This window comes from Epinephelus moara, chromosome 21 (assembly GCF_006386435.1).
Source record: "Epinephelus moara isolate mb chromosome 21, YSFRI_EMoa_1.0, whole genome shotgun sequence".
Lineage (NCBI taxonomy): Eukaryota > Metazoa > Chordata > Actinopteri > Perciformes > Serranidae > Epinephelus > Epinephelus moara.
This window is the reverse complement of record NC_065526.1, coordinates 13,913,115-13,930,009: the sequence shown is the minus strand read 5'-3', so window position 1 is coordinate 13,930,009 and position 16,895 is coordinate 13,913,115. Positions and strand designations below refer to the sequence as shown.

Below are 16,895 nucleotides of genomic sequence, written 5' to 3'. Positions count from 1 at the left end.
GCCCGGGCTTTTATTTACTTCAATCACTGAACTCCACTGGCGTCTATATGAAACAGGCCTTTAATCCCTTTTGCACAAAGCTCTCGCTCAGCAAAGATGGGAAATATAGTCATTATCATTGATTTAAACCAGATAGAATATAACTTAGGCTATCTAAGAACATATCAGTTACTCATATTCATGTAATCTAGCTCCTAATGACAACACATCAAGGCCCAGCTCATGCACAGTTGCGTAACGACTTATTTTACCAGCACCAGTTTACCCACACAACACGTCTCTTTATCATCTTAAGAGAAATATTCTTAGCTTGAATACATTTTTTATGAAAAACTGATTCTTTTGATCGTTGGACCCTTTTGGATTAAAAGAATATCACAATAATAAAATAAAATAAAATAGTAAATTGCTTTATTGTGTCACATATACATTTGTTTCGGTACATTTCATTGAGATAATAAGGTATTACCTCAAATAAAAACTTAAAGTAGAGGACAGAGAAAAATTTCAAGCAAAATTATTTAAATACATTTACCAACTCTTCAACGCAGCCTCAGTATGTGAATAAGTTTTCTCTGGTAAGCAGTGATGCAGTGTCTATTTTTGTGAAAGTACTAAGAATGCGCTGCTGTTGCCAATGTTGGAGGCATTAAGAGTTTCAGGTCTTGGTTTAGACTACAGAACCTCCATGTCTTCATTTTATTACCATCGTAAGTGTGAGGGCAATTCATAATCCTCAGCTACACATTAGCCTAACGGAAGCTAGCAGCAGACTGGCAGGAAGTGGTACTTTAGCAGATCAGCTGGTGTCCCGTACCTTGAACAGTGCTGCAAAGCTAGTAGCACTTGAAATGATCAGCTCGTTGCACTATTTAGATGCACATAAAAACTCATCTGTAGTGTATGTGTCTCTGAAACTCAGACACTGACAGGAGAGGAGCAGCAGAGGAGTGGCAGAGCAGCATGCCCCTGAATAACACCAAAACGTGGAAGAGACTTAGCCCATCCTTTCATCCATTTTCATCCGCTTATCTGAGGCCAAGACGCGAAGGCATCAGGCCAAGCAAAGCACCCCAGACATCCCTGTCCCAGTGATGCTTTCCAGCTCCTCTGGTGGAACCCCAAGGCGTTCCCAGGCCAGATGAAATATGTAATTGTTCTCAGTCTACCCCGAGGCCTCCTACAAGTGAGACATACCCGGAACACCTCTAACAGGAAGCGCTGAGGAGACATCCCAATCAGACGCCCAAACCACCTCAACTGACCCCTTCTGACGTGAAGGAGCAGCATCTCTACTCTGAGCTCCTCATCCAGTTTCCAAGACTGAGCCAAGACACCCCATAGAGGAAGCTCATTTTGGCTTCTTGTATCCACGATCTCATTCTTTTGGTCACTACTCAAGCTCATGACCATAGGTGAGGGTTGGGATGTAGACCAGTAAATCAAAAGCTTCGATTTCCAGCTCAGCTCCCTCTTCACCACGATGGTCCAGCGCAGCGTTTATATCACTGCAGACGCAACATCAAATCACCTGTCCATCTTATGCTCCATTTCACCCTAACTCATGAACAAGACCAAGAGATACTAGAACTCCTTCACATGAAGCAGTAACAATCCACCGTCTTCTGGCAGAGAACCATGGCCTCAGATTTAGAGGTGCTGACTTTCATCTTGACCACTTTACACTTGCCTGTAAACTGCCCCAGAGACTCAGTGTAGTTCTTTATTACATTACTATTTTGGTACAAATATTTACCCGACAGTGTGGCGGGTAGACCTCAGAAATTTACTTGTAAAACAGAAAATCTACCTGCAATTGGTGCTTGGTAGGTGTTAATTTGTACCCCGTAATGCAGTGAGCTGTTTTGTCTGACAGATGTTAAATCTGTGCTTTGTAAGCATTGATACATCATTCTGTACGGCTGTTATTATGGTACGCAGTAAAATACATAGTGGTCATATGCACACTGCCCCAGAGCATGAATATAAAAGTAGGAGCATCAGTTGGACAAAGTGATTTATATATACAAAATGATACCTTTTCATTTAATAAACAAGCTGCCACAGATGGTAGACCACGTTCAGGGGATTCATTCTAACCTTACAGACACAGACACACCTTAACACACACATACACAGCCTTAGCTCATTATGAGTGGACGCACACACGCAAAAAGAGAGACATTCTAGAAATTGAAAATCATCACATGGTGTCAAGAAACGAAAGACAGATCCAGTGCAGAATAGAAAAAGGGGGTAATAGGGTAATAAGGGACGGGACTGGGTCCTGTTGAAAATCAATCAGAGGCTAAGAGGTTGTTTGACGCTGTGAGCAACTTGACAATGCATTGATGACAGAGCTCCAGTGGAGCATTACTGGACAAGTAATTACTCCGACCATCTTATATGGATCCAATTAGCTCGCCTCAACAGCAGAGAGGCATGGTGACTCCCATCATATAAATGGGTTTCCCCCATTTGTCAGTATGTGCAGGAAAACGAGACTAAATTGTTAGTGTATCTTTTCAGAGACAGGAAATGGCTTAATTTCTTATTTGACATTTTTCGTTATATGCAGGTTATTTTGGAAAAGTTCCTCTGATCCTGAGACAGCCGGTTGGATAATTACATGTATCTATTATAGTAAAACCGGATGCGTGCAATTTTTCCCAGATAGTAGGAAAATCCTTGCTCTTGGTGTTGAAATTGCCTTGTTACTTATCCTGTATTTTCACTGAAACATGACGAGGATGCAATCAGTCTCAGCTGAGAGTAGCATGACTCAATAAAGCAGAACACAAGATGATATCGTAACAATAGTCAATTAAGGTCATATACTCCATCTGTCTAAAGTAATACACTGAATGCAAAAAAATAAACCTTAATTGACTCTGTGTGAGACTAATTCAACCTTTATTTTAACTTGGAAATACACTAATGTAAAAAATAAAAAATCATAGGCACCAAGAACACAAATAAGAAACTTAGTTAAAATGGTGATAAAAAGGCAAAAATAATAAAAAGAAATGAGTAAAGTAATAAAACATTATGAGCAATTAAAATTTAAAGCAAATGTATCAACTGAAAAAAAAACGAATAGCTGGAAGTGAAAGTGGATGAAAATAAAAAATTTAATTGGCCTAAGAACAAAAATTAGGTAAGCTTTAGATTGTTCTAGGTTGCAGGTGCAGGTGCACAATGAGAAAAACTTTTCCAAGTATTTTCCCCGCTCAATAAAACAGCCAGCACCCCACACATAAACAAATCATATCAGCATGTTTGATTAAAAAGCAACAAAGTGATGTGAGGGGCTGAAGAACCAATATATAAATAAATAAACTCCAGTGTCTAACATGTCTTACAGAGAGACAGGGCCACCCAACCTCAGCATGCGGTTCAAAATGATGAGTATTTTAATTATCGCCGCTAATTAATCTTAGCGCAGAGTGATAAACAGCATCAAGGGGCTTCAAAGTGGCAGCTGATGCATGCATGTATAAAATGTCACCATAATTCCAGTATGATCGGAAAGTTGCCTCAATAAGTGACCGTCTACAATGCAGAGGAAACCTTTTTTTGCCCTTAATGTGTTCACCAGTTTATTCACATTGTCATGATCAACATTTTTGGCTCTGGTTAAAGAAACAACAGGAATTTAGTTTTTATCAACACTAAGAATTCATTTATAATTATTGAGTGCAACTTGTAAATTAGCAAAGCGGCACTGCAGGGATTTAACAGCAGAATAGTTAAGTAGTTTAATAGTACAGTAAAAAACAGACAGGTTTTAAAAGGGATGGAGTGTAATCCTTCACAGCCTGCTGACAGCTGAAGGCTACACACTGAATGAAACTAATTTCAACATTTTGTGGAGGCAGTCTACAAACACATTCACACGCTCAGACAAAAAACACACACAACACCTGCAGGCCAAATGGCCACAAGTAGGGATGGGAGTTGATAAGCTTTAATTGATACCAATGCCATTATCGCTGCTTATCATTACGATTTGTTTTCAATTCCCTAATTAATTCCTGATCAACTGTCTGTGTGGAAACCACGTAGGCCTACACAGGTTTTCAGCATCAAACACCACTGTTTAATAATCTCTGAGTCAGAACACAATGTAGGTCAAATTAGTTATTCTACTTTGCCTGCTCGCATGTCACTGATGTTATCATAACAAGATATTTCCCCTCGGTAACGGACGAGCTGCTCGGTTGTGTCAAAGAAATGGTATTCCTGTAATTTAAGCCCATGTTGTGTGGACAGATGTTTCAATATATTGCTGTGGGTTTCTGCCTTTACTTAAAATTATCATTTTACAGACACTACAAGTGGCACTGCTGTCATCTTTTTTTGTGAAATGAAGCCAAGTTTTGGAGCGCTTCTTCGTCTCCGCCATGACTTGTTGCAGCATAGACACAGGAGTTTGATTTCATTATTTTGCAATGTGCAACAGGAAACCAGTTTTCAACTGAAATCAGTCCTCGATTCCCATTTGTAGTCGCAAGACCAATTGTTTAGTCTGATATTTTAAAAAGCATCTTAACGATTGGGTTTTTATTTTAAACTATTTAATGAGCTTTGTTGCTGCATATCTTATCAGGGGTGTGTCTCTCTCCCTTGATTATTACATATATTTCTAAGATACAATGGTCCATAGTCCAATACAAAACTGATCCAGGATAAATATGTAAAGATAAGACTTAAAGCTGGTCAGATATAATTCAGATGTGATTTTACATAATTTCAGCTCAGAGTTAATAGGATTTGACATTTTTACATCACATTTTTAAAGATTAGATGAACAGATGTTTATTTTTTTCCAGCATCTATTAGATCATCTTTATCCTCCTTCTGCTTTTAGTGACAAGGTTACATTATCCTCTGTTCCATTTCCAATTCTAATGAGGATAAGCTGAAGAAAGCAACAGTCATAACCTATAAATGAGCAGTAAATATTTCACCTGCCTGCAACATGAATGTGGAAGTATTGTTGTCAAACAGGACAGTGGCTTTCCTCTCTTTGACACATTGTCTTTAACCTTGACTACATTTAAACACTGTCGACCACACGCTAATAAAACTAGTGGAAATTCCATTAACCTGAAGTCATTAAGTAATTAAAAACAGCGGCACTACAGCAAAGGCAAAAGCAAATTATTATGTAGGAGTTATTCATTATATTTTCCCTCTGTGTTTTTCAATTTGCTGCACTGTCCCACAATACTTTAATGTCCTTTATTAAAACTTTAAAAAGCTGAATGAAATTTAGGATGAGATGCGAATAATTTGGAGAAACTCGTGGAGCAAAAATTGCTGATGAAGAACACTTTTCTCCTTTAATTATATTCAGTTCTGAGGCAAAGTGAACCAACATTGATTTGATCTAAATAAAAAATTTAAAGCTTTCAAAGCTCTTCATGTATAAACAGCAGGCCCTGCAGGGAGAAGGACAGCAGGCAAGCTAACCATCATGGGGCCAAGTGTGCAGGTCAGATACAAGGTCGGCCGAGAGCAGAATCAATAAAATGTAATAAACATGGTAACTTTCTGGTTGGAAATGAAAGGAGGTTATTGTCTGCGGCACGTGACTGTGTGGAAAAGTTCAAATGAGGATCTACCGTGATGAAGGAGAAAGGGAAAGGCAGTGGGGGAGATGGGAAACCAGAAGAAGGATTGAGACGACTGGGGGAGGAAAAAAGGGGAATGTATCTGTCCTGCTGGGAGCAAACACAGAGAAATGGGTGTGGAGGCGTAGCGCTGAACCTCATGTCCTAAGGCAAGGAGGAGATATCAATACACACACTCTGACAGTTCACGGAGAGCCAGTCTCCTGATCCGAACAGGAAAAAAATGGAGGAAGACAGTGTGAGGAGAAAAAGGCTTGCACAGACAAAACTGTACTACAACTATGAAACCACAGCGGACGTGTTTCAGGGGCTGCCAAAAGTTTTAAAAGTGAATGTATCCGTTTTCCCGAACATCCAACACTCACAGCATTGTACAGGGGTGGGTAATGGATTACAAATAACGCGCAAGTGCTGTTTTTTCATTATTTTGAAATGGCCCCCACACCCTTAAAAACATATCAAAATGGAAAGTAACATGTCTTTTGAGTAATTTATTAGGTACTTTTTTACTTTTACTTATGTAGGTTTTTAAAATGGCAATTTTAACTTTAACTTGAGTGATTTTTTTATGGGAGAACTTGTACTTTTAAATGAGCGTGGATTTTCAATACTCTACCCACCACTGGTATTGTAGGACGTGTAGCATAATGTATATTCAATCCAATCTGAGTAAGAAAAAAAAATTAATTTCCTTAAAAGGGATAATACTTGATACTTCATCACATCGAACAACATCCTGAGATGGACCCTCTCTATATGTAGATATGGACGGCTCATTTTAAGGTAACAAAAACACAAAAATTATTTTTTTCAGGTGATTATAAACTAATGAAAAATTAATTATGAATATTATATTCCATTTCTGCCAATAGATGTCCCTAAATCCTACACACTGGACCTTTATGTAAAAAAATTTGCAGTCATAGCAACATACAGTAATAATATCTGGTTAAAGCGGTCGTAATTTGGTTGTTTTTTAACCCTTTGAAATCTGGAGCGACATCTCTCTTGTGCTGCTTTCATACGCCTTTCACAAGTATTTAAACCTTTGAAGCCCAAGAAAATTGATTTCTTTAAAAAAAAACATGGAATAAAAGGCAACGAGCAAGTTGGTAAGAAACGTCCCACAAATTGGAGAAAAAATAAATAAAATAAATAAATAAATAATAGATTCAGAAAATTATTTTAAGAAACTGGAGAGAAAAAAGACAAAAGGCTAAGGAAAATTATATTTATTATTATTATTATTACATATTTAAAATAATATTAAATTGTTAAAATAATTAAATAAATAAATAAAATAAAAATAATAATTATTTTTAAGCTTTTTTTCCAGGTCATTTCCTTGTTGGTTTCTTTTTGACTTTTTTTTTTTAACAATTTTTTTGTTTGTTTGTTTTAAAATTTTCTCTTTTTTCCAATTTCTTGCTAATTTTCTGGGCCATTTCTTCTTTCGTTGCATGCTGCCTTCTTCCCATGTTTATGAAAGAAACCAAGCCAGTTTGCTCAGGTTTCAAAGCACAACATTGATATCGTATAAGTTGTTGAAGCAAATGTGTTAGTAGGGCTGGACAATAAAACGACCTTGATCGGGAAACGTGATACAAGTGATGTCTATGACAATGTTAAGCTTTGGACATTTTACCTTTGTGTTTCGCTGCTGGTTTGCAGGATGGTGGGACTATGCTCGTCACTCATAGTGGATAGCAGCGTAACTTCAAAAGCCCACAGTGGAGGGAATTAAACAAAGTTTAGGATATATTTTACTGGAGTCAACAACAATGATGCATATTATCCGTGAATGCAACAGTAAGGAGGGAGACAGTGAGATCAATTTATCGAACACCCGTTGAACAAGCGCAACACAAACTGTGTCCCCAGTAACTTGATGTCTCCTCTTAATCCACTACCATTTTGTTTTACACAGCCATGGATCTCACTATGCTAAACTGCTGAAAGTGAATTTATCTTGATTACGTTATCCTCCAAAGCTGAGAAAATTGTTGACAACACAGTGCCAATAGTAGTAGTTTGGATATCTCAAACGCAACAAAGGTTTGCGGTCTGCAAAATATATCGTCGGTGCCAACCATTATGCCACCGAAAAAAGGCAAGCTTATTTGTATTGGTTTTTTTAAGGCACATAAAGCATGCTTGCAAAGTTAAATGTTCACATTTGGATGTTATTCAATATATTCTTTTACCAAAAAAAAACCTATTCTAGTCATTATCAGGATACTCTTCAAATTGCCAACATTATTATTATTATATACTGTGATTAATATCAACGTTGATCAACATGGAAAAATAATCGAGAGTATATTTTTGCCATATCGTCCAGCCCAGTGTGTTAGCATTCTTGCCATGTGGCTGTTGAGCTGCTAAATGCTCTACTATGTTCATCACCTAGTCACTACCTTTGTCTGCATGCTGTTTGGTGCTGGGCAGGCAGAGTACAATTAGTGTACAGGGGCTTCTCCCTGGAAACAGCTGGCTGCTGCAGCTGGAAACAAGGTTGATGAGAGCCGTGAGACTGAACGACAACAAAAAAGAAAAAGCTCTGTAGAACCGAGGGGAACTGCAGAGCTGGGTGATAATTCCTTGTGGAATCATTACTATCAGCAACACCATTCACACTCCACAGTAATTTGAATCATTGCTAATATAAAAATATAAATTAGTGCTTTAATGTAATGCTGTGATGTTCGTACTTTATTTAGGGGTTAGCATGAACAGACAAGATGCTGACAAAATATAGCAAGGTATTAGTGCAGGTCTGCTAATGTTGACTGCAGTAGGGAGAAATCAGGTTTGCAGGTAGGTGTCAACTCTCTAAAGAGCATACAGAATCTTTGATGTTCTGCAACCGTTTCATGTTGCAGACTTGCCTCACTATTACCTAACGACTAAGCACCCACTGCAGAAATTTAAGAGCTGCACAAAGGCAAAGAGGATAGAGGAAAAAGACAGAGAGAGGCAGGCAAAGTGATATGTTCCTCTTCACCTCGGGGCAGACAGATAGACACCTGCGTGGTTTGATCAGATTGTCCCTTCAATACTCTCACTTATCCTTTGATGATCCATCACATCATCCCTTTCTATTCCCCCTTCTATGTCTCTCTTTCTCCCTCACACACATATATGCTGCATATCCCTATTTCCTGCCTCAACCTTTGTGTCTCTCTTTCATCCCTTTTTCTAACGTTTTTTGTTTGTCTCTCTCCCTCCTTGTTTTTCTTTTTGCCTCCACACCTTTGAAGTGTGTCATAGCTGCTGCTTTGTTGGGTTTAATTAGCACCTCTGCTTTTGTCACCTTGGTGCAGTTCCGCTCTCAGGTAGTCACTGCAGGTAGATTGGGATTTGGCAAAGTGAAACGCACTATTGTTAGCATGTGAAGATGCTTAACTGCAACACAGCCAAAATTATAGTCATGATCTGGTGTAAAACTGCACTTCAATGCAATTCAGCCGTTAGTTTCTCTTTATTCACTCCAATTCTACTCTTAGTGTCCTGCCTCTCTTTTCAGATGATCCATCCTGCTGTTCCTGTGCAGATGGAAAAGATTTTAGGCTGTTATTGTCATGGTTTGTTTCTGTACAAAAGAAAAAGATAATACAACTCTAAGCAAAGCTTAGGCAGTGATGAAAACTTGTCTATCCACCTGGCAGTTTTAATTATAACTGGAGAAAGTTTTGGAGAGCTATGGACCACTTCCCTTCGGGTATTCATTCCATCAGCTGGCAAAAAAAAAAAAGATGTGATTGTTCCTGACAGAAGTGCAGGAATATTAAAACTTCTCACTCGAAATTATTCAACCATCCATCACTTGGACTCATTACCGAGTCAGGTATTGTAAATATTGCATGCTCATATAATTCAAATAGCATACTGTTCATTACAAAAAAAATTCTGCTCGCCACTGGCTTTGAACTTATGATAATAAGTCCTATATCATACTACAAGAAATAAATAGATTTTGACTGTGTGTGTGTGGTAAAAATAGGATGAGTGGCACTGACAAAAATTTAAATTATGTCTATTCTTTTTTTGTTTTTCTCAACAAAGTCAGACTGAAACTGGAGGAGACTCTCCACAGTGGAAAACTGCGGGGTTTGGAATATATGTCAGCATCATTGACACAACAGTTTGACTGGAACAATCAAGTCTAATATAAATATTATCTCACTGAAGTCATCATTAAGTCTTGACCAAGAGGTTTTGAGGACAGAAGAAATCCTGTTAAACAGGCACAGCAGAGGCATCTCAAACATGCCTCCCTGCACATACAGTGATGAATGGCTCAACTCTCATGGATAAAATAAAGTGTTCTTGACAAAATAAACACTGTGGTTTATTTTAGTTGTCCGAAATATATTTGATAGACCACTGAGATATGTGAGAGCCTTCCAAAATCCAACATCTTAACTTTGGCCTGATGCTGGCTGAATTTTGATAGAGGTACCCTGGGGCATTATGTTTCCACTGAGAAATAGTCATCATAATCAGAGCAAGCAATGCAAATAAATAGATGTTATAGCTTTTGTGTTCTCACCACCAGATATGTATTTCCAGCTGGAGTGTTTGATTAAAATTCTGTTAAAAAGCGTGCATTCAGACTGAGAACAGCCCTGCAATTAGACAACACAGGGGGCTGTGTCGCTGGCGAGACATAAAATACAATCCACGGAGTCCAGTTTGAGGAACAGATGCCAAATCATTGGACAGCATTTCATACTATTATATAGAAAAGTTTGAGGCATAATTTTACTACTTTATCTAATGTTGTTATAATTTTGAGGTTAACAGTATAAACACTCTACTTTGTGACGTGAAATATACTATGTCACAAAGTAATCCACCAGGAAAATGTGCTTGCATGTATTTGATGGGACACTCAGCTCTTTAAGAGCCGAGTGTGAAGCGGTCGGGATAAGAACTAGCACCTCCAAATCTGAGGCCATGGTTCTCTTCTGGAAAACAGTGAATGGCCCCCTCCGGGTTGGGAGTTAATTACTGCCCCAAGCAACAGAGTTCAAGTATCTCGGGTCTTGTTTCTGAGTGAGGGTAGAATGGAGCGTGAGATGGTATCTGCAGTGATGGGGGTGCTGCGTTGGACTGTCCTGGTGAAGTGGGAGCTGAGCCGAAGGGCGAAGCTTTCGATTCTCTGGTCCATCTACGTCCCAACCCTCACCTATGGTCATGAGCTCTGGGTAGTGACCAAAGGAATGAGACTGCGGATACAAGCAGCCAAAATGTGATTCCTCTGTGGGGTGGCTGGGCTCAGGCTTAGAGATAGGGTAAGGAGCTCGGACATCCGGAGGGAGCTCGGCGTAGAGCCGCTGCTCCTTTGCGTCAAAAGGGATCAGTTGAGGTGGTTCGAGCATCTGATAAGAATGCCACCTCGGTGCCTCCTATTAGAGGTGTTCTGGGCATGTCACACTAGTAGGAGGCCTCGGGGCAGACCCAGGACACTATGTAGGGATTACATATCTCATCTGACCTGGGAACGCCTTTAGGTCCCCAAGGAGGAGCTGGAAAGCAAAGTGTCACTGCGGAGAGGGATGTTTGGGGTGCTTTGCTCGGCCGGCTGCCCTCACGAGCCAGCCCCGGATAAACGGATGAAAATGGATGGATGGATGGCACAGCTCTTACCAGGTAATGTGTTGAGGCAGAAGTTGAGCCCGGTTTACTTTTTTGACTAGATGACCCATTGTGTCCCATTGATCAAGTCAGAAATTATGAACGTCTGTGACAGTTTTGTAAGACTTGGTGCTTATGGCTGAACCAACTGGATGGAGAAACGTAACAGACTTTAACATGTGCTTTGTGTTTGCTTTAAGCTACATCTTGAGTTTTGATGAGGTTGGCTGAATGTGAGGAACCACAGATGGATACAATCCCCCTGGCTTAAAAGCTAGTATATGGAAGCATTTTGGCTTCTATGATGTTGAAAGGAAAGGGGACCTGGACAAGAGCCAGTACATTCATCTGTTTATTATAATTATTGATCATTACAAATATGCTAGGGGAGGGCGATATGGCCTTAAAATAATATCATGATACTTCAATACCCTCAATACACAGTAGAGAACAGCTGAAGGGTTACAGCCCAGAATGTAAGCTGAACTTAAACGCTGTCACAGAATTGGCATTTCAGCCAACAACTGTCTGACAGAACAGATACACTTAAATTCTAATCAATACAGCTGTCTACTGACAACATAATGGATCTCACTCTACATAACTGCAGCCTAACCTGCCTGTTTAGGATTAAAATGTATTGTCTTGAGTCTGATGGTATAACTGCAGTGATTGTGTATTGGCAGGTCTGAGTCCACAGCAGGACTGAAGCTGATTCTGCTGCTGCGCTGTGAGATGCTGCTTTTGCTTTGCAGCTTGTGTAATAAAAAGGTTTCACTGCACTGATGGTGGACTTTATACACAATACAGTGACTGTGGATACAGAATTCATCAGCTCTTGTTAGGAGATAATACAACTGATAATTATGATAATGATGATGATGAGCTAGACAGAGCACAGAGTACCAACAAAGCAGTCAGGCTCACACTCAAAACACGTTCAAGAACATAAAAGACGCTAACTTTGGACTTATTGTAATAAATGCTGAGAATTGTAGTTTCAACAAACACATTCACACCCCTGTGCGCGCACACACACACACACACACACACACACAATGTAAACTAACGGACGGGGAAAATCAAACATGTTTTTTCACGGCAGCTGCCTGTGATGACCCTCTCTCGTTTTCATTGTCCATCTGTCTCCGCTATTTTTTCTCTCAGCAATCCATTCTCCTTTTTCCTACATTTTTTTTTCCAACTACTTTTGTTCCTTTACCCTGTGTGAGTTCTGCAGAGGAAACAATGTACCGTAGCACATTATTCTGGTACCGTGATGAATGGGGAGAATCTGTGCCTGTTGACTGTGGCCTCGAGATAAAGAATAAGCAAATGAAACTGCCTGCCTGCCTCGCAGCACCCTAGAGTCCACTGCCACCATTCCTCATGCTAATTTGATTGAGAACGCTTGATCAGCACATACTCCTCGACCCACACACCTTTGCTCCAAGGGAGGTGTTGAAGAAGGGGGGCAGAGGATAGAGGGTGCCATCATGGCATGCAGTAATAACAATTTATCTCCAGGATGCCTGTCTCAGCATATAATGTTCAAGTTAGGCCCACTGTGGGTAGTTTACATCAAAGTGAAATGTGGTGCCGCAGGAGAGGGCGAGACTGAGCGAGAGACAGGAAGGAAACGAGAAAAAGAATATATAGGTAAAAAGGTGAGGTGAGGTAAAAAGTAAAGATGAGGGGATATATATGAGGCCTTCGGAGAAGCACGAGTGATGGAGGGCCATGGTATGGAAGAGGGAATAAAGAATGAGGAGAGAGGAGAACAAGAGAGAAGAGCACAGACGAGTACTTAACAATCCTGGTCCATGTTCCCACACTGCAATTAATGTGGAGCCAGAAGGACAGCCTACTCTTTTCTGCAGTAAAACAAAACCAGGATTGATGAGAGTATCTGTAATGCATAAGTGACTGCCTGGATATGGGCTCGCTAGCAGCTAAGTGTCGAGATGGAGAGAGAGGAGGAGGAAGGATAGTTGGGTTGAGAAAGAAGGAATGTGGCACTTGGTGGAGACACAAACAGTGGCACAGATTGGGATAAAGATTCAAGAGAATAGTTAGAGTCCAAGAAGAGAAGGGGGAGGTATGTGTGCAAAACACAGGGAAAGCTGTAGCAGTAGACAATTGCAAAGGGAGATAAATTGGGACAGAGCTGCTCTTTTGATGGCCATTTTTTTCAGAGTCTCCTTGGTAGCAATTGTATGGGTTTCATTCATTAGACCGCATGCAATGAAAAACAAGGAGAGAAATATCACCAGTCAGCAGCCAGTGCACAGTGCTGCTTTTTCCTCTCGGGCCATATTTCACCCGGTTTGACCTTCTCAAGTCAACAAACCAAGTGTTAATCATGGAGAAAAACAATCAAAATGAATTTCCTCTTTTGTCTGGGTGCTCGTTGCGGAGTAATTAAACCGTCACTGCATCGCGGATTTTGGTTGCTGGGGAAAGCAATGTACTGTAAATTACTGTAAGTCGGTACTGCGTGATTACAGAGGAACAATGTTGGTGAGGAGAATCTTCAGCATCTCCACTTTTGCGATATAATTAAAAGATGAATGCATTTTTGCATAATATTTCTGTATATTTGTTTCATGTTTTGGATAATGACATTTTCCTAGACCCCTCCGAAGCATCATTAAATCATCATATACAGTAAAATATTCCACAGTATTTGGGTTACACTGTACAGTATATGTACAATACAGGCCAGTTAAAAGCCCCACGAGGAAAAGCAGAACAAAAGAGCCTTTAACATGGATCCAGGCTTTTCCACGCTCCTCAAGGTCAGCTATATTTATCCATTATTTACAGAACAGCTCACATGTAACAGTGAAAAACACTAAATTATGACTGTGGCATTAGAACAAAAAAACACAAAAAAGGGAAACAGAGGGAGAAAAATAGCTGAGTATCATTTTTCCATGGTTGTCAGAGCTGGGATTAATAGGAGCCATTTCGCCATAATGAGCTGTTAAGCGTTAGCTGCCAAAAAGCCTCTTCGTTTGCCTTTGAGTCTCAGAATACTTTGTCCAATTATAATAGCTCTCTCTGTCTCTCTCCTTCCTGTCACTGTCAGCTCTGCTGTACCTGCGTGACGGCTGTCTGATTCCAGCTCTTGTTAGACAACATAATCAGCACCCGAAACAATCATCTGGAGATGAGGTTTATAATGATGTCGTACTGTTATTATTGAGCGTGTACCTGTTCTGTGACTCAACCAGACAACTTTCACTGAGCACCACGCTCCCAGCACCCGGTGTAATGGAAAGCCATTATAAGCTGTGTGTGGCATATTTGCCTCAAACATGAGAAGCATAAAAAGTTGAAACAAACAAATGTTGTCCTGGAGTTGTTTTTCATGGACTTCTCAGTGATTTTTTATTGGCCTACTAGGCTGTGATAACTTGTTCTTAATAAGCCTCAGTGAGTTCAACAGTAACCAAACTGTCAGTGAATGGAGAGCATCTACAGACCAAATACTGCTGCTTTTGCTATGTGTGACATATTATGATACATTTCTGAAGAATTATACAGATTTAGAGGTTAATTTATGAAGTCAGAACACCAGTAAATGAATAGCACTGTGGCTAGGACCAAAAAAAGTACTACATCTTATAAACGAGTGAAACTCAAGCTGGGTTACAAAGAGAAAAAATATGGTCTTGCTTCTTGTGTAATGTCAATTTTTGTAAATGAAAACTGTGCTTTGTAACTGTTTTAATTGTCAGTTCACCCCAAAATCAAAATACATATTTTTTTCTTACTTGTAGTGCTATTTATTAATGTATTTTATTTTGGTGTGAGCTGCTCAGTGTTGAAGATATTGGCTGTCAAGATGGCTGCCTTCTCTCAAATATAATGAAACTAGATGGCACCCAGCTTGTGGTGCTCAAAGTATCAAAAAAAGGCGTCTGAAAAGCTCAACAGTAATGTCACACGGTCTGTGGATTATCTTGAGTTACCGGGTCATGATTTCTGGAAAGAGACATTGCTGTTGAGTTTTTCAAATCCATTTCTTGGCAGACAACTCTAAGGCTATTATCTCCAACACTTGACAACTCACACCAAACAACCCAAAACAGTCTAGAAAGATAAATAGCACCACAGGTAAGAGAGAAAACTTTTGATTTTCGAGTGAAGTGCAACTTTAACATCGTAGACAAGCTTGTAAAACAGCTCCCCGGTGTCAGATTAAGATTTAGGCTCAAACATGAGCATTGTCATCATGAAAAGCTGACACAGCTCAGCAATATATTCTTCCACTCTTGAGAACAATCTCTCGGTCAGGTTAAATGGGGCAATTCAGCAGCAAGAAAAAAGGATGACACATGGCTTCAATTAGCAGCCGCCGTGAATAGATCCCTGTCAGGGGGAGTGAAGAGGATGTATCTAAACTCGAGACCTGACAACAAGGTTATGAAAATAAATGCAGTTTCATAAACCCTCGTAAGCTTAAATCAGTCAGCTGTCTTCCCACCATCCAGCTCAAATCCCTTGCTATTGTGTATTTAAACCACCTAAAACTCTGGCTGAAAGTTTTATATTGAAGAACAGCACTTAAAGGGATAGTTTGGATTTTATGAAGTGGGGTTGTATTAAGTATTTATCCATAGTCAGTTTGTTATCTACAGTGGTTGGCAGTTGGCACACCCGCAGTTTGGAGAAGCAGGCAGCAATACGACCACAGGGGCAGGGGCATCACCAAAACCTATTTTAGCCACATGAACAAATCAATATCAGTTTACGTGTACGCTATGTTTAGAATATTGTCACCACTTTACTTTGTTGTCAGACAGCATTGTCCAACAGTGACCTGAAGCTGTTATGTTGCTCTCGTTAAAGCCAGACTAAAAAAAACAGTTATTTGTATTCACTGAACACAGGAGTTCCTGGGCTACCGCTTCTTTGATCACTTTGTTAATGTTATTGTGTGACTTTGGTGTTTAAAAGGGATAGTTCAGACTCACTTAAGTCACACAACAATACAATCTAACTGATTGAGGCAGCGGTAACCAGCAGCTCCTGTGTTCGGCAAGCTACAAATTGAGCATAGCGTTAGTTCAGGCAGGCCACGTTGTCAAGCTCCGTTTACATCCGAGCTACAGCAACTAATCGCAAACAGCCAATAAGCTGGTTCCTTTCTACACAACCAAATCTCAGTCAGGGCACCCTGTTTAGACTGCTTTAGCCTGCCTACTGTTGCTGCTTCCTCTGCAAGCCTGTTCGCAACCCGCCTCCAACCCAGCTCCACCTCTTGTTTTTATGCTGTATCTGACTTATCAATGTCATATCATTGTCGTTTGTCCTTGATGCTGCTCTGTTCTGTACCTGGGGGGGTCTCTTCTTCTGCCTTAGGCTTTCCATGTAGGCGCATGGAAGGGTGGTGAGGTTGGCTTACTCTGCCTAAGGTTTTCCTGGCATGCGCATGGAGGGCAGAGAGGTGTGCTCTCTCGGACGGAGTACCGAACCAAATTGCTAATCCCGAGAACCGACCCAACCCTAGGAAGGGCAGAGAGAGGCGCTCTCTTCACCTTAAGCTATCCACATAGGCGTGGGGAGGGTGGAGAGGTTTGCTCCCAGAGCAGCGCCATTAAGTTTTCTTTG

General features: G+C 40.2%; 1 protein-coding gene across 1 annotated transcript in view; it reads right to left on the bottom strand.

Annotated features, from left to right (window-relative positions):
* The window catches only part of clstn2a (calsyntenin 2a), a 229,796-nt gene that overhangs the window by 111,624 nt on the left and 101,277 nt on the right, over positions 1-16,895 (bottom strand). The gene's annotated exons all lie outside the window — the stretch shown is intronic.